This window comes from Balaenoptera physalus, assembly GCF_965194825.1.
Source record: "Balaenoptera physalus genome assembly, chromosome: 3".
Lineage (NCBI taxonomy): Eukaryota > Metazoa > Chordata > Mammalia > Artiodactyla > Balaenopteridae > Balaenoptera > Balaenoptera physalus.
In genome coordinates this window covers 120,887,280-120,909,366 of record NC_138890.1, presented here as the reverse complement: position 1 = coordinate 120,909,366, position 22,087 = coordinate 120,887,280, and the positions used below count along the sequence as shown (strand labels likewise).

At 42.7% G+C, this 22,087-nt stretch overlaps 2 long non-coding RNA genes across 2 annotated transcripts in view; one reads left to right on the top strand and one right to left on the bottom strand.

Moving 5' to 3' along the window:
• Positions 1-12,546, top strand: part of LOC309658587 — a 29,487-nt gene extending 16,941 nt beyond the window's left edge. The window contains exons 3-4 of the long non-coding RNA XR_014262278.1: positions 5,538-5,685; positions 10,059-12,546. This is a non-coding gene — a long non-coding RNA (uncharacterized lncRNA). The remainder of the gene's footprint in view (positions 1-5,537; positions 5,686-10,058) is intronic.
• Positions 1-22,087, bottom strand: part of LOC309658633 — a 107,605-nt gene that overhangs the window by 35,110 nt on the left and 50,408 nt on the right. The window lies entirely within an intron of this gene.

Genomic DNA, 22,087 nt, shown 5'->3' with positions numbered 1-22,087 from the left:
TCATTCAGAGGTCTTCACTGAAACACGGGCTTACCCCAGTTGCCTTAATCACAACAGCAGTTTATTAAGACATGCAGAGGGACCACAATCTCTAGGAAGGCCTGGAGGCAATGAAACGGGAAGGCTTCCCAAATAACACTACCAGTGCTCCCGGGAGATGCCCAGGCCCCATCGCTTGACTAGTCCGAAGCCTGCAGTGCCTCATTAAGGCTTCTGACATCGCTGCTTCTGAGAGCTACACTTCTCAGGATACCGCCTTCGCTGCAGCCACGCCTTCCAAACCAAAGCCTCTTGTTCCCTCTGTTATCATCCCTGAAGATCTCTCTCTGGTCCTGGCAAGGCCCACCCTGTCCAACCCATTTTCCTCCATCTTGTTGTTAAGGCTGATTCTACCCTTGGATGAAATTCAAATTCTTCAAGAATAGAACAGTGTGACCTTGGCAGGAAGCACCGGTTTTTCCTGCAACCTCACCATTTTACCCCCTCACAGCCCTAAGTTAGTACCTTATCCCCCCCTGATATAAAGCCTACACTATCTTTAGACTACCTGCTACATTGCCTTGTCTAGTCTGAGTCAAGTTCTGTTACCAGCTGAGCCACCACCTGGATGTTCTTTGATTCAAATTCAAATGCTTCCAAGGCCTAGACCAGTGGTTTTCAGCCGTTGGCTGCAGAATGAAGGAGGGTGGGACGCTGGGCCTTGGAGAGTCTGATTTAATTAGTCATGAGTGAGCCCAGATACAGGCATTTTTAACAGCTCCCCAGTTTATTTCAGCAGGGGAACTGTCTTCTAAAATCCCATCAAGGTTTTACTTAATAACACTGAAAGTTTTAAGCAAGGAGTAAAAATTGAAAGCATAAGATCAAACAAGAGTGGAAGAGGGTAATATACTCCCAGTCTCTAACAACTATCTGCAAATATTAACTTTTGAGTTAACAATTTTGCAAGTAGGGACAATGAATTAGGCTTTTGGGGCCATTTCAGCTTCTGGGTTTGAAATGTGAATTCTTCTTGGTCATTGTGTACCTATTAATATTGAATTTAAATAGAAAATGGGCGGGGGGAGAGAAGGAGTCTTTACAGGACGTGACACAATGCCTGGTAGTCTAGTCTAAGATAAGTGAGGAATGGCAGATTGTAAATTCTGTTTATCTCAAATGTTTGGTTCATTCAATAACAAGCCATCTTTTGACAAAGTGATTTGAGATAAATATATTGACAGCTGTGAGGATACCAGGGTGTTCATTACTCATCCCTGACTTCACATATCTCTTTTCAATAGATTTCCCTGTATATTCACCATTCTGAACTGTCAATTACAGTGATATGAAAGGAGCAGGAGGAGGGAATCAATATGCCTTCAATGATGGAATAGGTAAAATGTTATAGAACAATGGAAATAACATCTCAGCATGACTCACATCATGTACCTGAATCACCAACATTGTGAAGGTGCGGGGTGGATAGCTATGTGGATAACTATGAGAACAATTGTATTCTACTGCTGCTGCCATTGTGGAAAAACCATGAGAAGACTTACCCCAAACTGCCATTTGGTACACAACCAGGCAGAAGTGCAAGGGCTAAGGAACAGAAGGACCCCACCAGTTGTGGATACTTGTCATTCCTTTATGGCCAATTAACATTTTAAATCCGTGTCCCTATGGTTGGGAATCACCCATCTCCCACTATAGAAGCTGAGAGTGTCAGACACTTATTTTGCTTCCTGCCCTTGTAGCTAGAGCATGGGCATAGCTACCTGACCCAGGCCCCACCAATCACAGATAACCTCCAGACCTAGAATTAGAAGCCCAGTGATCAGAAGTGACATATGATGACATTAGGCAGTGGTTTTTAGCAGACGGGTCCAGCCTCAATGGCATTTGGAGCACAGGCTACAACATTGAGGGTGCAGTGCTGGCAGTGGAGAGACATACACTATGACAGAGCTGGCTTTTAGACCTCTCAGATATTTGATAAGCTACCCAATATTCTTTTAATAAAATTTTTCTTTTTTCCTTAAATGACCTTGCATTATTGCAGTCATGTAATTGCCACTCTACCTCAATCCTTGCCCCTCTGTAACCTATTCTCAATGGAGGAGCTAGAGTGTTCCCATGAAAACGTCAATCATAATATTTCTCAGCTCAGAACCCTCCAATGGCATCCCCTGTCACTCAGAGTAAAAGCCAAAGACTTAGAGTGGCCTAAAATGTTCTATGTGGCCCCTCTGACTATACTGTCATTACGGTCTCTCCCACTCAAATATGCTTGCCTCAAGGACTGTTCACTTGCTGAAATTCTCCCTGGAAAGTTCTTCCCCCAGAAATCCACATGACTCACTCCCTCATCTCCTTTAAGCCTTTGCTGAAATATGCCTTCTTGGTGAAGACTTCCTTGAAAACACTCTCCAAAAATGCAAATGCACCCCTTGACATTCCTTATATCCTTTCCCTGCTTTAGTTTCCTCCATAGAACTTATCAGCCTCTATCATATTTTATACTTGCCTTATTTGTTTATGTTAATCTCTCAGCCCCCACTAGAGTGTAAGCTCCAAGAGGGCAGGGATCTTTGTTTTGTTCACTGCTGCATCTACAGTGCCTGGAAGAGTGAGTGCATGGTGTAGATTAGATCCTCAACAATTATTTGCTAGATGGATGGATGGATGGGTTGGCGGATGGATGGATGGATGGATGGAGAGGATGTTAATGATTAGTGAAAAGTATAAGTTTACCTGACAAAGGGAAAGCAGCAGGAATGAGAAGATGAACTTGCAGATGCAAACTAGAGCTCCACTTCCACTGGAGGGTACTGAGCTGAGAAATGTTATGCCATGTTTGATATCTTGTGAGGGATGGTCAAAGACATCTGAGGACTCTTTGCTTTTGCTTTTTAAGGAGTAGGCTGATTTTTGCTGGTTCACGAGGGCCAAGAGGAAACCAGCAATCAATCTTGGTTGTCAGAAATTCTGATCATGGAACAACTGTACAAATTCATTTGAGGAAGATCTGGTCAGTATAATGGCAGTAATAGTAATAGTAGCTTACATTCATCGAGTGTTTACTGAATGCTGGGTACTTCTTTAAATGCTTTACGTAGACTATCTCATCTAATCCTTACAACAAATATATGAGGCAGGCACTACTTTTTTCGTTCCCATTTTGCAAATAAGGTAATCAGAGGCTAAACAATTTGCCAAAGGCCAGGTATCTGAAAGATTTCATTTAATTATTTGGCTATGTTTTGAGATGAGACAAGAAAAAAAATGAGATTGATCTGGCTACCCAGGATTCTAAAAATGACCCTACAGAATGACAGATACCAAGTATGATGTTGTGGAACATGAACAGGCAGATGGGGTTTGAACATCAGTTTTGCAACTCACTGTCTGCATGGCTTTAGACAAGTTACTTGTCTCTGAGTTGATTTCCTCATTTGTAAAATGTAAACTCATATGCTCCTTGCAGAGTTGTCAAGATTAAATAAAATCACACACGGAAACACATATAATGTCTGGCCCAGAGAAGGCACTCAAGAAATGACATTACTACTACTACTACTACTGCTAATACTATTACTATTATTACTGTTATTGTTATTATTGAAGGAATTCAGAGTCCATCCAGCCTCTTGGCTCCATACTTGTGAATGTCCCTGTGTGTGCTTTTCAAACATTAGCCAATAGCATTTAGAATCAACTAGACAACAATCTAAAAGTACAAATTCCTGAGTTCCACAAGTCTCACTCTTGGATGGAAAACTGACATTCTTTTAAAGAACTCTAGAAACAGAGAGAAACTCCATGCCTCCTTTCTAATGTTGTGTAAGCCAAATTCCTTATGGGAAACTGATGCCTCGAGCAGTGTGGCCTAATGGTTAAGGGAGTAGGGTCTGGAGTCCTACTGCCTTGGGGTCTTAGGTCAGATGGACCTCTTTGTACTTGCCTTTATGTGTAAAACTGGGATAATGATAACTCTTAACCTTATAAAGATGAAGCTTAAAATAAACATGTAAAACAATTAGTAAGAGCTTGGCAAAGATTAGGTTCAAGAAAGGTTAACTATTATCATTTGAATTCATTTTCCATTCTTTGGGCTTCCACTGATGGAACAATTTAAAAAAAAAAAAAAAAAGTGGAGATTTTTCCACTCCCAAACTTTGCAAACAAGTATCCCTGTTTGGTCTTCACACGGAAAGAGACAACATGCTGAGCCCACTTCTGACAGGTCCTGTGCTGAAGAAGTTCAGGCCTGCTGAGCAGTTCCAGACTCATCTTAAAGAGCCTTTGCCAGTGTTTCATATATGTAAACTTAGGAAGGTATTCTTGATAGCTAAACTAAATCTTACAAATTAAAATTCCATATATGATAGTGTGTAGAAAAGAGCAGGTGCATTCATCTTCCCAGTGCTCTGGGGATCCATCAGTTCCTTTCACTGGTCACTCTTACGTGCCAGAGGCCACTACAGTTTTGCTCTGCCCAGAATCAGGTCTGCATTCTTGGCATAACTGCTTTCCCTTATCAACTTTTAGAGGAAATGTGACCTCTGCAAAGACACCTCTCCCATACAGAAGAGTTCCTCTTACCCCTGCCCCACACCCAGATGGCTTCGCCTTCACCCAACCATTTCCCCTCCCTAAGCCCTTTGTGTACTTCATAGCTCTCATCACAGTACATAATCACATAACTTATTTTCTGCTTTCTTGTTTCCAGGCTGTGCCCCTCCACATGCACACCTGTCTGTAGCTACCAAGAAGCCAGGGATCACATCTGTCTTGTTTCCTCCTTTGTCACCAGCATCTATCTCAGGGCTAGGTCTCAACACCTAGCAGCTCTCAACAAATATTGGATAAATAGTGAATGAATCTAAAGACGCATTTCCTCTGGACTCTTCTATCTGGAAGAAAAGGTGAGGGATGGACCTGAATAAACAGTAAAGGAACAAAAACATTAGACACAACCTCTGTAATTTTCCAGAGTGTGGCCATGAGTGAGCTTCATATCCAAACTTTTGAGATCCTTAAATGAAGATCTCCCACCTTAAATGTGAAAACCAGTAGCTACACAGAGGCTGGTGAAGTATTGAAGTCATTAGAAGGGATTATGTGTAAAATACAGTATGATCTTTTATTTTTTTTTTAAAAGAAAAAAGAAAAAACTTTGATGAAATCAAATCTAAAATCTCCTGATCTTTCTGAGAGGAGAGAAACTGGGTCCTTTCTTCTCTTTACCATTTTTGCCATTTTGATGTTTAAAGTCAAACTGTACCCTCGGCTTCCAGCTGAACCATTCTCTGTGCCCTGTCTGCCCTCATCCCCCTACCCAACCTATATGAATGAGTATTAGAGTTGGAGGGACTTTGAAAATAATCTTGTGCAATCCTCCTTTTTGTTGAAGAGGAAAGAAAGTCCAGGCCACACTGTGAGAGGGTCTCAGGAACCAGAAGGGGTCTCAGGTCGCTCAACTCCCCTGCTAACCCTCCACTCCTCCATGTCAGATTCATCTCACTTTGGACTTATCCCCTCTGACTCTCCAGGGCCGGATCCACTTTTCAGCCCCAGTACAATCATCCAGGAGGCAGCTAGTCAATATCCTGTCTACTCTGAAGACAAGAACAACCCCGCAGATGTCAGCCAGACCTTTCTTTTCTGGCAGCACTAAATGAGCCTTCCTTTCTCCAATCAGTAAGTCCAGCCAGAAAATTTCCAACCAGGAAGTGTTCCATCTCTGAAGACAGTCCTTTCACTCCTTAATCAATCTGGGTTCACTCTGTAAGTCTGAAAGGCAGTGAAAAGCCCCACAGTGTACATTCTAATCCTCAGAAAGCCTTGCTTTTCTCTCCCTGAGATGCCGAGGCCAGAACATTCTCAGTCCTCTTTTGCCCTACCCCCGCCTCCAGAAGGTGAGATGACGCCCCCAAATGCTTTGGTGAAGAAAACAAGAGGTGTAAGTCCTGACAGGCCATCGAGAAGTTGAGGGAAGACAGAGTCCTCATGCACAGCCAGTCTGGGGCCGTGCCCTGGACCCACACAGACCCTGGAGTTTGGTGGACAGAGTTGAGTTGGTTAGTTCTGCCTTCCCCTCCTTTCTGTCTACCTGTACGGCAGAAACTGAGATGGGCTGAGAAATCCTTTGCTATAATCCTTTTCTCCCTAGAAACTTTGTTCACTCAACGACAAACCCCATGGGTCATTCACTTTTTTCACATGGTTTCATATATTGCCTAGTCCCAGTCTATTCTTGATTTTTTATCGGTTGGTTTGGGATTTTTGGGCCAGTGTGTTGGGAGGAGGCAAGGAGGATTTGATGATTTTTAAGACAAAGTGTCTCACCCTCATCTCAATCTCTAAAATTGTCTTTGAGCTCATTTTCCCTTTATCACTTGAGTCGTCCACTCACCAGTGCCAGTCTTTCAGTTGTTTGTTGATTTTATTGTTACTGTTGTTTATGGGTTTTTGTTTTTGTTTTGTTAATGTAAGAGAGTTATTGATTTTAAGATAAGGAGACCTCAGTCTCCAAAACTGCCTATGCCTGAAGTTATATTCTTCACAACACTCTAGTTTTTTAGTACCTTCACTGGTATCAACACCATGTTCCCTCAATCTGTGAGCTAAGGTTATCTTTATCTCTTTTGTCTTTTCTCCACTTGGTCACCCATTCTTCTTAAAAGAGTTTCTCATAAGAACTTACTTTTGATAACTTCCAGCTTTGTATTAGTCATAAATTTTAGAAATTATTGGCATGAACTCTTGTCAAGATGGTGTTGTAAGTTCAAAATTTGAGGCTTTGTTTTGCTCCAAAGGCATTGTTGTGATACATAAAATAGAAAAAAAGGAAATAGAAAAGCATGGCCGGGACTTCCCTGGTGGCGCAGTGGTTAAGAATCCGCCTGCCAATGCAGGGGACATGGTTCAAGCCCTGGTCCAGAAAGATCCCACATGCCGCAGAGCAACTAAGTCCACAATCTACAGCTACTGAGCCCACATGCTGCAACTACTGAAGCCCTCGCGCCTAGAGCCCGTGCTCCACAACAAGAGAAGCCACACTGATGAGAAACCCATGCACTGCAACGAAGAGTAGCCCCTGCTCAACACAACTAGAGAAGGCCAGTGTGCAGCAACAAAGACCCAATGCAGCTATAAATAAATAAATAATTAAAAAAAAAAAAAGGCATGGCCATGTTCCAAACAAGATAATTATCTCTATGAGCTATAATCAGAGGAGAAAAAGTGGAAAGTGGGACCATTGAGGTCTGAACCATAAGTGAGCAGAAGTGGCCAGGAGTTCTAGCTCCTGTGGGATAACAGGAACCAAAATACCCCTGAGAACACAGGGACAGAAGCGAGGCCCCCTGCTGGTTACCAATCCACAGCCCCTTCTAAAGGGACAGTGCTAGGAAGCCGTATTTTGGACCATATCACCCTGCCCTACTCCCTCCAAAACTGCTGACTGGACCAACGGTGGGCTCCTTACCCAAAGGCATCCAAGCCATAGGGCTTCTATGAGGGGCCATGAAATGAAAAGTTTCACCAGATGAAAAGGAACTGGCCCTGTAAGATTCTGGACCCAATGAAGTTAAATTGGGAAATATGTGAAGAGGTAAACAATTTTCGATGCGAACTAAAGCTGAAAGATCCTGAGACAGAACGGAGACAAAAGGGCTCTGATGGATCACAATCAAGCCAAAGTCATGAGGAAGGAGAAACCCTGAGATCACAAAACTTACAAGCTTTAGAGTGGAAGATGAAGATGCAACTTGATAGCTGAAAGAGGAAACCAAACCCATAGAGAAATGTGGAGTCATGATAATGTAGGAAAGAAAGCAAAATCCTACAACTCGCACCACAGAGACCCAGAGGAGTGCTGGCGATTGCCGGGGTCTTTCTGATTTCAGCCTCCAGGAGACACAGCTCTGCGGTCATTTCTGCCCTTTCCCCCAGAGGCTGCTTGTTTGGCTCCACCTTGGTTACTATGAAGCTTGGCCCTGGGCTTGGACCTCTACTTCCCTGCTTTCACGCATAGCTTTCAGCTGTCTCCCTTCTGCCACTCCAATTACTTGAAGTTCTGTGTGTGAGACTATTCCTTACAAGCAAGAAAACTCAACCGAAACATATGTTAAGTCACTTAATCACCCCAACACCATAAGAGGTAGGAATAATATTCCCATTTTACAAATGAGGAAACTGAGGCTATAAACATTAAGCAGATGGATCACATAGCTCCTGGGCTGGTCATTTGCCTGTTTGCTCTCATACTTATTTCCTGGCCTTCCTCTGCTTTACTGGCTGTGCAACTGTATTTCCTAGGTTTCCTTGCCAACTGGCTTCTGGCTCACAAAGAGGTTCACTGGCAAGAAATTGAAGAGCTGAAGGAAGGGAGAAGCCAGGATATTTTTCCCCCATGCTTTGGGTAGCATCTCTGGCAATAACTGCATCTTCTTCATGTCCCAGATCCCACAAGAGTGCCTTTCTTCCATGTTCCCAGTTCCCATCCTCCCTTTGACTCTTTAGGCTCCTACTTTTGCTATTCTTTGGGTGTTCTCATTGTCTCCTGTTTAGCTTTTTACTTCTTTCATTCCGTTTGTAATTTGTTTTTTGTATTAAGTCTCATCTAGTAACTGGCATGGCTCTGTTTTCCTGAAGGGACCCTGACTGATACAGCAGTTACTGAGTGGCTAAGTGAGGATTCGAGGTTCAGTCCGTTTGATTCCAGAACCCACACTCTGAAGAACACATAACACTGACAATTCAATGACAGACAGATTTCTCTGGACTTCAACTACAAACTAGTGAGGTTTCCTCCAGAGGAAGCTTGTAGAGAGGGCTTCTCACTTTGTGTTTTTACTACTCAAAGTCACGTGCTAACTTTACAATGCCACCAATCCAAAAATCAAAATGCGGCCAGAAGAGTTCATTTCTAAGGGCTGCCTCTGGCACCACAACTCTTTAACTTGTTCTGTTCTGATTCTGTTCCCTAAACCCTCAGGGCCAGTCTAGTAGCTCTGGATTTGCTGCCAGAAGAGGAGTTCTCACAACACTGAGTGTGCACCATTGAGGCAAGCTTAAATCTCATGTTGCGCAGTAGGTTTGCACTGCTTGAGAGCAATACAGTCTCTTCCTAACACTCTTAGTTTCTTGCCCCTTCCCTAAGCTTCAACCCTTGGAGACCCTATCCTTTCATGAAAATCTGTCCTCCTTGCACTCCCTACTTGGTCTAAGTGTTTTGTTTCTTCTCATTCTCCCTCTCTCTTTCTCTCTGTCACTCTCTGCTAGATTCCTGGATTTCTGACCATCTGATCTCCCAGGCCAGAACTTACCTGCTAAGGTAAATCATGTATCAATAGTCCTCTGTTGGTCAGTCATCAAGAACCACATTACTCCTGACAAGCCACCACCATCTGTTTAACATTGCACTAAGGTCTGCCTTACTGTACTGTATTGCATTTAGGGGAGCCTAGAAGTAGGTGAATATCAAATTTCTCAAAACTAGATACCCTGTCCAAGGGAGCAGAATGTTCAGATCATCTTCCCTGAAAAAAAAAAAAAAATCAAAGAAAGAATTCTCAACTTTATGGTCTTTAAATAAACCCATAATTGCTTCCCTAATTGTGAATGCCTCCTGCACTTGGTCTCAATCCTTTAAATACTAAATTTAGTCCATTCGTCTGTAAAGGTGGATAATTTCAGCATTCAAGTAACAAGTGTACGATGGAAAATATGCCAAACTCTTGAGGTTTGTACTACACAATATCCTGTAACGACTGACGAGTGACAGTCTATGTTTCACAGACCACAGTTGAACGGTCTGTACGATCATTTGTAAAAATAACTTAAGTCTTATAAAAATGGATGCTATCTTTGGCATCTCCCTCTTTCCTCCCTCCAGCTACCACCTCCCACATCCCAGCTGTCTCCTAATCCTATGAGGGTTCTTGTTTCCCCAAAAAGCTTCTGTGGCTTCTCTGTTCTTTCCCTTTCCCTCTCTAAGGGAATCTCAACATTACCAGGGACTAAAATGGATAGCCACATGTCACAGAGAATGAAATATCTTTTCCCAGCCCGTGTCTTCTGAGCTGACCTAGAAGCCTAGGAGCCATTCCACTGAGACAGACGAATGGACCACATGACCTGAGGAAGGCTCCTCGCTAGCTCCTACTCACCAATCAGGTCTTGAGCAAAGAGTGACATCCTTGAAAAGATATTCTCCAACCTCCAGCCTAAGTCAGGGTCTTAAGAGTAATTATCTCAGTTTGTAAATATATCTTCCTCTGCATCATCTGGATAATTACTGTCTACCCCGGTAGGCTGTAAGAACCGTGAGTATTTACGTCCCAAATTGTATTTCACAAAAGTGGTATTAGTGGGGGTGTCTGTGGCAAGTAAATGTGGGAAGAGTCAAATTAAGCAAATTTCTTGACTGTAGGACTTCTTAGAGTCTTTAAAATGCTAATGTGTGTTATAACCACCAGTGTTTCACAAACCATACTCACCATGGAGCCTTTTCTCATAACGCACGTTGACATGTGGATGAACTAGTGTTCTGTGGAATATAGTTTGAGAAAAGCCAGTATAAAATGAATTACAATTTCTGCCTTTGCTCTAACATGACAGCAGACTGGTAATTGTAACTAGCACACAGATTTCAAATGACCTTGGAAGCTACGGTGGAAAACTGTGACAAAATTTCATTTTTGTCACAGAAAGAGATAGTTGGGCTAAAGATAAGTTTGAGGAAGATACCCAAAAAAGGGAAGGGGGATAAGAAAGAAAGGTGGTTTACAGAATATGCAATAATGGAGTTTCAATTAAAGAAGAAATCATGCCAACTAGCTGAGTAAAAAGAGAACTGATAAGATTCTCCCCAGTACTTGATACTGATGAGTGAGAACCAGTATGGCACCTGCGGCTGGTCCAAGACAACAGGGAGAAGTGTGGGGACCTTGGGTCTTCTGGCTGGCCTTCACATAATAACTAGCCATATGGTCGACTTGTTCGTGATAATGTGAATTTCAAGTTCCATAGGGTTACATTATTCAGGAACACGGAAATGTACAAAATTACAGTTAACTTAAATAATATAAAATATATAAAAATATATTATTTTTAAGCTTTTGACAAAATCATTTAAATATTTTAAAAATGAAAACATATAAGTACTACTGTGAGCTATTGTTATATGTGTGACCTGGAGATAGATGTTTATTGATATTCCAAAGGGCTGCTTCAGATCCTTTGTGGAAGTAGAGGTGTACACTTAATAAATAGATGCAGAAACAATTATTCTAAGCTTTGTGGCTAATAAAGTGATGTCTAGGAGGTTACTATGGCTACACATTATCTTTTAGAGTTAATCCAATGAGTAGAGATTTTCTTTTTGAATATACGTTCACAGCAAGACACGTGATCACATGTGAACAAAGCGAACTCAAAACCTTGTTTTGAAAATCAACTAACATTTAGTTTTTCACTTTAGCCAATCAACTGAGAGGACAGTTCTTATGACGAGGACTCAAAACAGCATTAAGTAAAATTTCCTTTTTTTTTTTTTCATTATACAACTGTTTCTTGTTTCATTTTTCTTGAATAATTGAAACACCAGTTTCAATTATGGAAACTGTTAGAAATTGGCAAAACAAGCTTGTGCATATTATTCTTACAACTTTAGAAACGATGCTAATCACTAGCCCCCATAAATCCCATATCTCAGTTAACCTTTCATGTGTATTCATATTGGTATATAATAAATACATATATGCTATTTAAATACAGTATACATAGTACTATCTGTAGTATATAAATACAGAATAAAGATGAAATTATACTATAAATGTTTTATAATCTATTTTTTACTTAATAATACATCATGACTATTGTTCCAGTTGACCAAGTTTTAAACTTTGAATACTCATAGCACTTGTTTTGCTTTGAATTACTCTCTTACTCTTTGCTACAGGTGTGTGATGCTTTCCAACTAGTATAAAGAGTGATTTAGGAGAAAAAAAGAGTGCTTTAGAAGCAAGATTTGGGTTGTGTCTTCCTAGCCCCTGATAGAGTGACAGGTACATTAAAGCTACCTAATAAGTGATTATAAAATTAAGTTAGTGAGTGGTTCAGTATATAGCTGACCACTATTTCATATGTGACTATTTCATATTTCATAAAGTATTAAGGTTTGGATATTTTACAAAGTCATCAAAAAGTCATATGGGCTATGTAAAACAAAAAAACCGGGCTTCCCTGGTGGCGCAGTGGTTGAGAATCTGCCTGCCAATGCAGGGGACACGGGTTCGAGCCCTGGTCTGGGAAGATCCCACATGCCACAGAGCAGCTAGGCCCGTGAGCCACAATTACTGAGCCTGTGCGTCTGGAGCCTGTGCTCCGCAACAAGAGAAGCCGTGATAGTGAGAGGCCCGTGCATCACGATGAAGAGGGGCCCCCACTTGCCGCAACTGGAGAAAGCCCTCGCACAGAAACGAAGACCCAGCACAGCCATATATAAATAAATAAATAAAAATAAATAATTAAAACAAACAAACAAACAAAAAACCTAATTTGTTATAAACTCTATTCCCATTTGTATTCAAATTTTTATATACAAAAGTTAGTTCTAATGACTGCAACATTTACTACCTTTAACACCAATGGGAGCATCAATTATGTAAAAGGCTTAGTCTGGTGTAATTTTCAAAATCTGAAAATCTCTTGATGTTTTAAGGAGTTCCAATAAATAAAAATCAGGCTCACAAAGAATCAAATGGTCCAAAATACCAACACAATGCCAGTGTGTTGGCAATGAATATTTTTCAGCAAACTATTTTCTGTAACAATATATTCTTCTTATTTTTTGACAAGGAGAAAGATTAGGAGAGAGACAAGTAGAGCCAACCTAGAACTGAGCTATCTCATAGACTTAATATTTTGGACCTCAAAATCTCATATATCCCACTAGAAACATTAAAACTTCTAAACCAGACAAATTTCTAACCCCAAAGTTAGCAGCTGCAAGGCCATAAAATTTACTTTTTTATGTATGAATAACAGAAAGAAAGACGTTAGCTGTTGGAGAGTCTGAAGACTTTCAGACATTTGCGTTATTGCTGAAAACAAACTTAATCCATAATTTAATGTAGACTATTTCTGGGTACATAAACACACATATATAGTGCAAAGGCAAAAAAAAGGAAGAGAACTTTGGAAAATGCTAAACAATGGGGATTAGGCTTTTCTCTGGTTGTCTTTTATGTTGACCCTGGAATCTATCTTCAATTTAAAAGATTAAGAGAGGTTTAATTCCAAAGGATGGTTGCCTTTTAAAAGGGTTCTTGGGTCTTGACACTTAGATGCAAAAGCAGAATTTGCATAGTCTGGACAAAGCAATGGTTAGAAGATTGTTTTAAGCCTCTGTGTTCCTGAGATCATGGCCATTTCGCTAAGTTCTGAATTGAGGAGACAGAATATTGGGTGAGAGGTCAGAGAAAGGTCACTGAGGAAGGGAATGAGGACACGTCGGTAAGGGGAGGAGAGCTGGCTGGCTGATCACGGGATCAAGTGCAAATCCAGTCCACTTTCTCGTGCTGCAGTCCCCTGTCTGCTTCTTCTCCATCTTCCCAGGCTCGGGGAATTCCCTCAGCAATCCCTTTTGGGTCCAGCCACTTCTACATCCCTGACTCAAGACCTATCCTCTATCAACGTTAACCCCTCCAGAGGGAGTACCCAGTTTAAACTTCCTCAAGGGGCCTGAAAACATGAAAGCTCTTTACTTCCCATCCCAGAGGTATATGTGTATGTTGGGCTGGGGACGGCTGGGGGTGTAGCGGGGTGTTTTTCAGCACAGGCTGTTATGTGAGGGCCTTTCAGACTTCAGAAACATGGTACTGGCCTCTCTTTCCTGAGGGGGTGAGTAAAGAGACACTGAGACTGGTAAGCCTTCTCAACACCTCACTCTACTGTGTGAGGAATAAGAGCTCTCTGTTCGTTTGGTCCCAAGCCTTTAACCAGATTGCCTGCGCACTTAGCTGGGCTCCTGGGAACTTGCTGAACCAGCTGCTGTCCCAGTGCCTGCTCCACCTGCCTGCTCGCACTTTTTGCTCTTGCCTCCTCCAGCTTTTGGACATTGCCAGCTTGCTCCCATACACGCCTCAGGCCTGCTTGCTCTGAAGTTGTCCAAATGTACTCCTCTGGGCCTGGCCCCAGGATTCCAACTCTAACACAGTGCCAGAAAGGTCTCTCAGGCGCCAGGAACCACAGCCACCTTGGGACATTCTGGCTTCTTTCTGCTGAGGCAGACCAGATACCTTTCAGAAGACAGCTCCCAGAACCAGAGGTGGCTTCTGCCTGTGTCTTCAGGGAAAGGAAATCTCTCCTTGAGGGTGACAGAGGCATGACTAATTTGATTTGTAGCCTTATTATCAGTTCCAGAGCATCCTGGGGACTTACTGTGGTCACCAAACCTTGGCCTCCTAACCCACTGCAGGAGAAAGTCAAGCTTCTCTCCTCTTCCTCTTAGGATCAGCCTGGCTATTCACCCCAAAAGGGAAAGCTGGGGTTGGGGCCACAGGGCTTGAACCCAGCCTGGAGTTCTCCTTCCCATTTTCTATCTTTCTCACCCAAACCAGGAGGCTACCACCAGTTGTGGTAAACACTGCTCCAGTGGTCTCCAATACTCCTTTCGTAGTCATGTAAGGCCTTTAGGTTTGACATCTCTTCGTGTAGGACACGTCACCATGGCAGAGTACCTTCAGCTCAGCTGACAGTCATTTTACACACACTGTACACAAGCCGTCATTGAAGATGAAACTGGAATCTCAACCAGCCCCCCATCTAGACCAGAGATGGGCCTGGGCACCCTCCCTGCCACAGACAGACGCCCAAGACAGGCAGGCAGCCTTATGCCCCGCGTCAGCCCTGGGCCGTCGTGAACCTCCTTACTCATCTTCAGGGCCTTTGTTTCAGCCCAGGGTGAGCAATAGTTTTTTGTTCAAAGTTCAGTTCAGGAAAGTTATAGTATATCTTTACAACCCAGCCTCTATTTCATTCAAAGTGAGCATGGCTTCCTGGATTCCTGTCAGGGTGTGTATTCTTTCAAGTTAGTTTCTTTAATGAATAGGATAAAGCTAAAGGAAATTTGCCGTGGGCTTTTATTTTTAAACATATTTTTATTTACATTTATGTATTAATTAATTTATTTATTTTGGGTTGCATTGGGTCTTTGTTGCTGCGCACGGGCTTTCCTCTAGTTGGGGCGAGCGGGGGCTGCTCTTCGTTTTGGTGCGCCGGCTTCTCGTTGCAGTGGCTTCTCTTGTTGCAGAGCACGGGCTCTAGAGCGCAGGCTCAGTAGTTGTGGTGCACGGGCTTAGTTGCTCTGCAGCATGTGGGATCTTCCCGGACCAGGGCTCGAACCCGCGTCCCCTGCATTGGCAGGTGGATTCTTAACCACCGCGCCACCAGGGAAGCCCCGCCATGGCCTTTTAGACACCAAATGTTAATATTCACAAGTCTGAGAAGCAGCGATATGGAGACAACATTCAGATCTTTCATTCTGAAAGGCACTGTGGGCACTGTGGAAAAGACAATGGGCCACTTTCTCCCTGCATACTGCCCATCGCTGGCCTGTGCCCGGGGACGACAAAGCTAGATCTCACATGGTTCCCAAGCCCCTGTTCGGGCCTTGTCTTCCTTCTCTAAAACTCCAAACTCTGAGGCATACTGGGGGAGACTTTGAGAATCAGGTACAGGCTTCCAGGACATCTGGGTTCGGGGCCAGGCCTGGTTCCTTCCATTCTTTATGGACCCTGAGCAGAAGTCACACAGTCACCATTGAAGACCGGAAAGAAATATGTTACCAGGGAGAGCTTCGCCCTCCCTCTGTCCCTGGAGGGCCTACTGTGCACAAAAGGAGGTGGCCCCGTGAGTTAAGGGAAGGAATGAGTCCTCCAAAGTGAGATTCCTGGATGTAATCTGACTTTTCCACTTAGAGTGATCCTTAGACTATCTTAATAAGTTTCCCAGTGTTTCAATTCATTTCATTTATCTTCTTAAGATAATGTGGAAAAAAGTTTTAAAATTACTTCAAGGCCCTATGCATCAACTAGATAAATGGTGAGGTCTGCAGAGGTTAATACCTTGTAGCATAATCTTGCTCTGGAATCCCATCAGGGCAATTGTGATCTGTTTAATATCAACGGGATGACTACAGGTCTCCAGGAAGGAGTTATCAACTAATTTCAGAATAGAGATAAAAGCCTGTGAAATATGCAAAGGCTCCTTTCTAATTAAATTATTCACTGAACAAATTTCCTTAAAATGTACTTTCCACATTTAGAACAAGTGCTATCCAACCCCTCAAGGAGATGGCAAGGGGAGTGACAAAATGAGGCTTTGGTGATCAAATTTGGTGATTATCTGCTCACAGATGGTGTGGCAACAATCTGTAGGATTATTAAAAGGGGACTTTAATCATTTTTGATCATGTTTTGGTCTCTGCCCCATCCATTCCACAAGCCCTTTAAAAAGAATTGACCCCAAACCATACCAGGGTAGTAAAAGGCTCTAGCTACTTCCACTCAGGTCCAAGCTACCAGATCACTCTCCCAGATTATTGGAATAACCTTTTAAAGGGATTCCCTTCTTCTTTCCTTGTCTCCCTACAGTCTATTCTCAACATAGCAGTCAGAGTGATCTTGTTAAAATAGGAGCCAAATCAGAGAATTCCTCTACTCAAAATTCCCCATCTCACCCAAAGTAAAAGCCAAAACCTTCGGTGGCCTCCAGGGCCCTTCCTAATCTGCATTCTACCCCGCAGCAATCTGACCTCACTCCTACTCTCCCCAGCCACCCCTCTCTCTTTGCCTCGTTCCTTACTTCCCACAGATTTTTCTAATCATCATCTCAATGACCCCTTCCCCTACCACCTTGTTTAGCATCACACCTCTCCAATTTTCTCGATTCTTCTTCCCTGTGGTGTTTCAGCACTTTTAGCCCTGTGGTGTAATATATACTTTGTATAGACATCTTATTTTATATTTTTCCCCTATCCCCTACCCCCGCCCCACCCCACTAGAACATAAGCTCTAGAAAGACAATCACTTTTGTTGGTTTCTTTACTGCTTTGTCCAGAGGGCCTAGATCAGTGCCTGCTACATGTTAGGATGACTTGGAGCACTTGGAGGCCGTGTGCAAGATGAGTGAGCAGAGGGCAGAGAAAGGAACACACATGGGTGGAGGGGGTGTGTGGAGCAGAGCAAAGAGAGACTATGAACCCCTGGGCGACAGAACAGTAGCCTTGATCCTCAGTTTACCAGTTCCCAATCCTGACTCCGTTAGATGTCTGACATGTCATTTGTTTCCTGTCTTTGTATTGCCCACGTATGTCCACAGTATTACCCACTTTATCTTTACAACAACACTCTTTAACTTGAACCAGCCTGAAAGGGAGACTAGAAGGAGACAACATTAGAAAAGGAATAGGCAAGCCAGAGCACCTAGGGCCTTGCAGGCCATTGTAAATACTTTGGCTTTTGCACTGTTTGAAATGGGAAGCTGTTGGAGCATTTTTTTGATCAGAATAGTGACTTGCTGATTTTCATTTTAAGGAGCTCCCTTTGACTGCTCTCTAGAGAGAACCATCATGGGGTGGCGGCGGGGTGTGGATTATTAGCCAGGGTTCTCCAGAGAAACAGAACCAATGGGAGAACATATATATATATACACACATACACACAGACAGAGAGAGAGATTTCTTTTAAAGAATTGTCTCACATGATTATAGGGACTGGCAAGTCCAAAATCCATATTGCAAGTCAGCACCAACACCACCTCATACCTGTTAGGATGGCTACTATAAAAAACAAAACAAAACAAAACCAACAACAAGAACAAAACCAGAAAATAACAAGTGTTGGCAAAGTTTAGAACCTTTGTGCAAAAAGGTACAGTCACTGTGGAAAACAGGATGTTGGGTTCATCAAACAATTAAAAATTGAATTACCATACAATCTATCAATTGCATTTCTGGGTATATATCCAAAGGAATTCAAAGCAGAGTCTTAAAGAAATATTTGTTCGCACATGCTCATAGCAGCATTATTCAAAATAGCTAAAATGTGAAAGCAACCCAAGTATCCATAGATGGATGAATGGATAATCAATATGTGGTATATACATTCATAATATATACATACAATTGACTATTATCCAGCCTTAAAAAGGAAGGAAATTCTGACACGTGCTAAACTATGGATGAAACTTGAGGACATTATGCTAAGTGAAATAAGCCAGTCATAAAAAAGACAAATACTTATATGAAGTACTTAGAGTAGTCGAAATCATAGAGATAGAAAGTGTTTTCTAGGATCTCTGGGAAGGGGGGACTTAAGAGTTATTGTTTAATGGGTATTGAGTTTCAGTTTTACAAGATGAAAAGAGTTGTGGTAATATTATGGTGGTGATGGCTGTACAACATTATGAATGTATTTAATAACACTAAACTGTACACTTAAACTGGTTAAGATGGTGAATTTTATGTTATATGCACTTTACCCCAATTTTTTAAATTGGGGGGAATAAGACAGGTAATGTTGCAGTTTTGAGGCCAAAGTTAGAAACTCAGGCAGAATTTCTGTGCTACGATCTGGAGGCATTCCCTCTTCTTCAGGAAGCCTTGGTCTTTGCTCTTAAGGCCTTCAACTGATTGGATAAAGCCCACCCACATTATGGAGAATCTGCTTTACACAAAGTCTACTGGTTTAAATGTTAATCACATTTAAAAATACCTTCACAGCAACATCTAGACTGGTATTTGATGAAATGCTTGGGCACCACAGCCTAGCCAAGTTGACAAATAAGATTAACCATCACAGAGGCCACAGGCCCTGCACAAGTGGGGAAATTGAATTGACTCTCTGGACAAAGCTGGAAGTTGAGGAAATCTTTGTCTGCAGTTCACAGACTTGGCTTGGAAGCAACTGCCAATCCCTGTTACTGGTAGAAGAGTCAGCCATGAAAAATCAGAGCCCCCAGACTGCTGTGCATGGAGCTGTGTGGCCAGACCTTTCCCTGCACACACACACACAGAGAGACAGACATAGACACAAAGAGAGGAGCACAGAGTTGAGAAACTGGCAAACATCTTAGGACCCTGTCAGAGGTGATCACAAAACAGAGCTGAAGGGCTCTCTCCATGACCCAGGTATGCATAGGACACTGAAGAAGATGATTTCCACTGTACATTAGCTGAAGCAAATAAGGAAATGCAGTTTGCTCAGAGATAACCAGCAGTGCAAAAACAGGAGAAATTATACCCAGAGAACTACAAGTATTAGATTAATCTGAAAGTGATTTTCAAACAAATATGTTTAAAATATTCATCAAGATGAGAAAAGAAATAGAACTCATTAGGCAAAATGGGGCATTCTGAAGAAATGAGCACAGAGATTTGAAAGGGAGCCAAATAGAAAGGCAAATAATGAAAAAATATTTTTAAAAAGAGAATCTCTCTTATGGGGAAAGCAGCAGCAGCTAGAAAGGGTTTAAGTGCCACCCAAACAATAAACTACCAATTATTGATATAACTGGACTACTGAGGAGAAAACTCAGCTCACTGAGGCATAAACGTTAATTAATTTTTTTTTTTAGTTTTCCTAATTACTCCTAAATAGGCTCTCTTGATACCCTCCTTTCCTATTTATGGTAACTGGTCCATAAATGCCCCTTTGCCAGCTTCTCTCTGCTAACACTCTTAACCACCTATAGTGTTTGGAGCCATCTCAGTTTGATATTTAAGTCTCAATCTTACTTACTTTAAAACTTCATTCCAATCTCAGCTCTTCCTCTCCCCTCAGCTCTGGGATGAGAGTAAATAAAATCTGTTCTTCACACTGTTTTCTCTTTTTTTCTGCCTTTGAACCTTCTCCTTCTCCACCTTTCCGACTCCGGGCCAAACTCTTGCCTACTGCTGGTGGCCTCTGCTAATGGGTGTTCTACACACAGATGGCACTCCAGGTTTTCCTAGGGTGGGGTTCCGCTTCACTCCAGCCCCTCCATTGTTGAACCTCTTTCCCCAAAGGGGCATCTGTATCTCCCTTGGGACCCACACACTGCAATTCTTCTGCTGGGTTGGGCATCCCATCATGTAACCCTGAGGCCACCTGGCAGCCCCACACCTCCTGCCTCTCCACTACCCTCTGAGCTCCTCTTTATGGACACAGGGATCCACTTACACATCCTTTCAGCCCATAGATGGGGTGGAGGTCCCTTCTCTTTCCTTCCTAAGCATACTGGCTGTTCGTGGAACTTGAAATGCAGAGTGCTTAGTGCCTACTGTGCTCACGTTTGCTTTCTCCAAAATCCTGGGACAACAGGAAAAGTCCCACGCAGCATCCCGAGCTCCCACACTGTGCCACATCCTGCACTGACAGAAAACCAGGGCTCAGGGAGGTTAAATAACCTGCCCGACTAGTTGCCCGGGGAACGTGGATCTTTCTGACCCCAACACAAAGACTTTCCAGCATGTTTTGCTATAAAGGAGAGTATTCTAAGTCTAGAAAAGAGGTGGAGGAAATTAAACAACTTCCTACCCTGGGAGAGTTACCACAAAACTGCAGTAGGAGCAAAGCATTAGTAGAAAAAGCAAGGGGTGTGCAAGTCTTGGTCCATCGTGTCACCCAAGCTCCACCCCCAGAGTCCTCTGACCTGAGGAGTTTGGAGTAGTGAGATGACGGTAACGTGCAGGCACTGAGGCTCCTGGGGGAACAAGAGCAGGAGGAAAGAGGAGAGGACTGTCTTTGTCCTTTAAGGAGAGGATGCAGGGATCCCTGTCCCCCTGCTGTCTCTAGGCCTGAAGGGAGGAAGGAAAGGTCCTTCTGATTTTCTTCCAGGTTGTCTTCATAGCTCAGAGTACCAGGATTGGGAGGAGGGGGCAGCCAGGAGTAAATAGTAGACCTCTGACTGGCATTTCCTTTAAACTCTCATTCAGGAAGTTAGCAGGGCAAACCGGTTGCAGGAAGGTAAGAAACGACCATCTTCCTGATAGCCCAGAGACCGTGGGTAGAGTGGGCGGATTCATAACCGTAATTTTCAGAGATGAGGAAATCCAGACTCAGAGAGTGAGCGTGACTTGCCCAGAGATGCACAGAGTCAGGACTTAATCCAGGTTGCCAAGACGAGAGTTTCACCCACTTTTCCAGGCTGGCTGCCTTCACTGCTTTACCTTCTGTCCTGTGTCTCTCTTAGGTTTTATTTCTTAGCAAAGGAGACACGGGGTGGGGGGGAGGGGGAGTGTAAGGAACACAAGTGATACTCAAAGGAAATAATATATGTAAAAACACTTGGAAAACTGTGATGCAAGGAAGCATTGCTATTAAGTGTGGGAATGGTTTATAACATTTTCCTTCCCTGTGTTGACTAATAATTTTAATTCCCCACCTTCCCTGAGAATTGAACATTAAGGTAGGAGAAATGTGACTTAGGCTGGAGAGAGGAATGCTGAAATTGGAACATGATAAAGAAAGATTGCAGAGACCTTCTAGCAAAGAAACTGGGGAAGGAGCCCATCTCAAGGTGCCTTCTCCTGAAAGCAAAATAGATCACGAAAACAGGTTGTGGAAGAAATTCGGATCATTCAATGAGGAGCTCTCAAAAATGGTTTTCCATGAAGGCAACTCTGATTTTTTAAAAGTGATCTACTTTGGGGGTACCACCCACCCAGCCAAGAAAGAGTATTGACGAGGAAAAATATGAAAGCTTCAGGAAGAATTTATCTGCCCTGTGAATGAACAACAGGCCTAATTTGGGGTCCTGTGTGAAAGAAAAAATAGCATGAACCCAAAGGGAAAGGCCTGAATCAAGAAAGTTCCTCACTTTCCCCCAGAATCCTCAGCCCCCTAGAAAGGGAAACAACACAATCCCATTTAAGAACATTTTAAGTGAGAAACAAGACCAATCATCATCTAGCTGCTGAGAACCATCTATTGAAGGAAATGGGGCATGTTTACCAGACTCAGACAAATGTGTGAGTGGTTATCTAAATGTGACCCCTAGTGTTCAACTTTCATGGCACTCACAGAGGAAAATCTAGGTGATTTGATGGGCT